Genomic DNA, 5,193 nt, shown 5'->3' with positions numbered 1-5,193 from the left:
TTTGACTTTGACAAGAAGCCATCATGGGGCTATTCTCAGTCTTGAACACTCACACCCAGAGAGTGGCATATATGAAAAAACATGAAAGTTTTGCTTGTAACTCTGGGTGTGCGATTTGGTTGCAGCAGAAATTGCAGTGGTTAGTTTGTGCTTCTTCACTTAAAATTAATTAATTCCTTTGCTATATGGCATCCAACTTTGACTTTTCTGCAAACTGAATATAATGCTTGGGAAGTAATCATGCAGAGATGAAAATTACACTTCTCACTGTTCCCAAATATTTACTCCAAGTATTTTTTAAATGGATATTAGTTTTTAAAAGAGCCTGAGGAAAATTAGAAGCAAAAATACACTGAGCTTTACTCCCAAGAGAAACAAAGTAATATCAGTAGTTGCTGGGCCACAAATTCTCTGAGAAATTTATTTATAACATTTTAACTTATGTTTAGAAAGAAAACAAAGGCACTGAAAAGGGTTGTCCTCACCATTTTTTCACTGGCCCCTCATCACCGAGCTGCTCAGACCTGGCTTGCTGCATCCAGAGAACATACCTTCCTTTTCCTTCAACAAACAGGCAGCCCTAGAGCCCCCATTTTTTGTTCTTTAGATCTAAGTGGCTAAGGGGGGAGGATGGAGAACTCGCTATAAGCCTCCTAAGTCCCTGTACTTTATTTGTTGCTATCTGGATTTAGGGTAAAACAATGCTATAAACAAAGATTATAGAACTCTATTATGTGGAGAATAGACTTGAGGGGGATAAATGACAGCCGGAAAGTTGTTACAATGCTTTTCCAGTAATCCAGGTGAGGTAATGGTGACCTGAACCAGGAAATTGGCTGTTGGAATAGGGAAAAGTGAGTACGTCCCAAATATGTTTAAATGGCAGTTGACTGAACCTGATGATTGGCAGACCATGGAAAATAGAATGAAGGAGGTTGTAGAATGATTTCCAAGTTTCCAGATTGGGAAATTGGTTGAATAAACTATGATAGGATAAAATGCAGAGTTGCAGGTATGTACAAGGAGAGGTTAAGGAAGAGGTAATGAGTTCAGTTTTAAGCAATTTTAGGCACTTGTGGATACTGAATTAATGTATTCAGTCAACAGGTATTTGGAGTACCAATTACATGCCATGTAGTGTAAGTGACGGTCCCAGAGGAAGAACAGTGGATAGAATTTTTAAAGATTATAGTCAAGTTAGGGTGATATACAATAAATAAACAAAAATTAATAAATGTACACAATAAATCTGAGCACTGAACTCAGTAGAATAGCACATTTATATACTGATTGCTTTCTACTTAAAAGTACAGCAAGTAGGCACAATACTGCCTGGAAATACCTTTTCAATCTCTAGTCTATGTTCTCTTTCCTCAGATTTCCAGCATCCCCTCTTAGTGTCTCACTTTCAACACAAGTCTCAAAAGAGAAACAACTCCTCTTTCCACCATCATATCTACCAGTCTAGCTGCTTTTGTATCCATGTACTCTGCCTTCCCACTTTTCTAGATCTAAGAAGTATTTAGAAGGATTAACTAACCAATGACCCAAGTATTGCACAGGAAGTATTTATATGTTAAAAAACTGATTTATCTTAAATTCAAACATAAATGATATCATGCTTTTCTATGTGCTAAAAATATGGCAACCCTGTCTCATTTCTCTTTGATGGAATGTGCCTCTGTGGAATTATGAATGCCATGGATCAGAGAAGACTTCTTAGAGGAAGTGATTTCTAAGTTGAGAAGGAAAGGGTAAGTAGAGAGAGATGAGGGTGAGTAGACAGAGACAGGGTATCTTTGTCTTACCCAAGGCAGGTCCTCTGTACACAAGAGCCATCTGCCTCTTTTCTACTTAAGGACTTTGTATAATAATCCCATTTTAAAAACAAAACTGCTCAGACTTCATGTCTTCCTCTACCCACTGCCCTTTTTCTGCTCCCCCTTTGAGAGTTGTCTATTCTCTTTTTTTAGATTTTAGCTTTATTGAAGTGTAATTCATACATCAAATTTTAATATATTTAAAGTGTACATTGTAGTGATTTGACATATGTATACATTGTGAAAGGACCCCCCAATTTAGTTAACACATCCTCCCAATCTAGTTAATCACCTTAAATATTTTTCTCTCTCTCTTTTGGTAAGAATATTTAAGTTCTCTCTTAGCAAACTTCAGTAATACAAATTTCAATGCCAAATTAATTTATAACAAAACAGCTCAGATTATATAATGGAGAAAGAATAGTCTCTTCAATAAATGGTATTGGGAACGCTGGAGAGCCACATGCAAAATAATTGTCTATTCTTGATGTTCTATTTCCCCTTCTTCCATTCTTTTTGTAACTCATGCCAGTAGAATTTGCCCCCATCATTCCACTGGCTTCCTTTACCAAGGTCAGCAGCAACTTTCATCTTACCAAACTGATGGTCAGTTCTAACTTTATTATACTTTCTCTTTCAGTTATGTTGACGTCTCTCCTTGAAATACTGTCTTGTCTTACCTTCCTAGACATCATAGTTTCCTAAACTTCTATTGTCCTCAGTCTCCTTTGACAACTCTTTCTTTTCACTTTCTTTCATGTAATTCTACATTTAAATTGCCCCTAGCTGATCTCACCTGTTTGTACAGCTTTATATACCACATACATCTTGATGGATTTCTGAATTTGTGTTAGTAGACCCAATTTTTTTGAACTATGGACTCATATACCCAGTTGCTTATTTAATATCTCCAATTGGCAGCAGAATTCTTGATTCTAATTCCCCTACCCTTGAATCTCCACTCATATCACCAAACTTGCTCTTCAGACCCCTCTCCATTCTCATTAAATGGCCCCTGTACTCAGCCAAAGGTAAGGTTTAAAAACTTACTCTATGCAGTACCATACTCCCTCATTTATACTCCCCATGTTCAGTAGTTCTCTTGACTCATGTGCCAAATTGTGCCAAATTGATTCCATTTTTAGTAATTTTACTGTCCAGCCTGAACAACCACTGTGGGTTAATTCTGTATAGCCCACTATTTTTCCTCTGTCCCTGCTTCTGGTCCTTCCCACAATTCCTTCTCCACATGACAGCCAGGGTAATCCAATAGCTTTCAATCACATTTGGAACAAAATCCATACTATTTACCATAACATACAAGACCCTCCATGACCAACCCCACCTACCTCTTCATGTTGTACCATTATCTCCCTTGCCTTTTATAATTCAGTGGAGAGAAGTGAAATGATGTAAAATATATTTTAGAAGCTGATTTAACATTTGCTGATGGATTAGATATAGGTGACAAGGAAAAGCAATGGATTAAGAACAACTCATAAGTGTTTGGTATAAGCAACTAGATGGGTGGCAGTTTGCAAAAGTCTGGCCATCAAATGAATGCAGTGATACTGTGAAAGAGAAAATTCTGAGAGATAAGTAAAAATAGTACTTTTTTGGTGTTTGCATTTTTCATGGAAGAGGGTAAAAGAAGCAAATTCAGGATCAAAATATAATAGTTCTGATTCCTTGTGATTGGTATCTGTGGGTAGTTGATTAACTGAAAGAGTAATGTAAAAAAAAGTAAGAATGGCACTTACAGAATGAAAATATTTTAACTGAGAACATGTACATGTATATTCAATCACTAGTTTCGTAACATAGGGCCAAGGTATTTTTTTTGGGTTATAGATGCGTTGCTTGAGGTTCTCTCTTATCTTTCTTATATGAACTACACCCATAATATATAGCTGTAATATTTCTAGTTTTGATTTTTGTAAACTGGAGCTAAAACTTATATTGACACCTGAGGAAATATCAAGGCAAAAAAATTCTAGACTTTTTAAATTTTCTTCAATCTTTCACAATTGTGTCCCTACAATTTAACAGGAATCACACCCATATGAACTATACCCATAATATATAGTTGTAGTATTTCTAGTTTTGATTTTTGTAAACTGGAGCTAAAACTTATATTGATGCCTGAGGAATTATCAAGGCAAAAAAAATTCTAGACTTTTTAAATTTTCTTCAGTCTTTCACAATTGTGTCCCTACAATTTAACAGGAATTACTTTTTAGTTACTTGCTAAATATTAAAAAACACCCAATGTATTTTTCAGACTGAATCTTTTTTTTTCCCACTCATATTTCATCATATATATATAAATACTAATTAAAATGATAAACTCACAATAGCAAGTACAACTGAATTGAAGAGGCTTGGAAACAAATTCAGTGGATTCTTGGTAAGCCTACAATGCAACTGGAAGTGCAGCTGTGTTGAGATTTTCTAGGGAGTGATCTATTAGCTGTGACCAAGGAGTATGCCTTAGGCATCAGCCATAGTATATTTCATAGTGGGACTAAAAAGCATTGTTAAGCAGGTAAACTGAATAGGGGGAGATTATTTAAGAGAATTTATACTGTGTATATGCACTAAATCTCACACATGCATATAAATGTTATATATATACACAGTGTATTGAAAGCCTGAGCTTTGAGGAAAAAAATGCTCACAACAGTTTCCCACCACCTCACAGGGTGGTATGTGATAAGGATGTACAAGATTGGACATCAGGATAGCAGTCATCATTCTGAGTAGAATTTTGCTAACTGCAGAGTGGTATCTTTAAAGATAAAATAGAAATAAAGGAACTAAAATATCTTTTGTTGAAGTTCAAGTCAACATTTTAGCGCCCCCAAAATGTGCACTTGGACATAATAACTATGTTTGGCAAAAAGGAGGATTTTCTGGAATTGAGAGGATCAGATGGTAAAGACAGCCCTGTCAAGCTTGAGAGCAGGGCTGTGTTCCTGTTTGGGAGGGCCCTGGTGTATGTATCAACAGAACATCCTTAAATATCAGTGTTCACCAACACAAATGAAGTAGATAATGATTGTTAGTCATTGACTTGTGTTAGATAAATTAAAGCCTTAACTATTGTCTTTCAAGTCAACAAACACTTATTGATTGCCTGCTATGACTATAGCCCTGTGCTTTCTACTAGGGATACACAAATTAAAAACATGCTTGCACCACAAATTCACACTCTGGCCATAGACAGGCATCTTACAACTAATTATGATATAAGTCAAACTAGAAAGTGCTAGGAAGGCTGTATCAAATTCTGTTAATTTCTTCCTCAGTAAATTTTAGAAGAAAGTCAACTGGTCCTGTGCTTCATAATGTGGGGCAAGTTACATAGCAATTC

Source organism: Manis javanica, chromosome 3, assembly GCF_040802235.1.
Source record: "Manis javanica isolate MJ-LG chromosome 3, MJ_LKY, whole genome shotgun sequence".
Taxonomy (NCBI): Eukaryota; Metazoa; Chordata; class Mammalia; order Pholidota; family Manidae; genus Manis; species Manis javanica.
Note: the sequence above shows the minus strand (reverse complement) of the source record.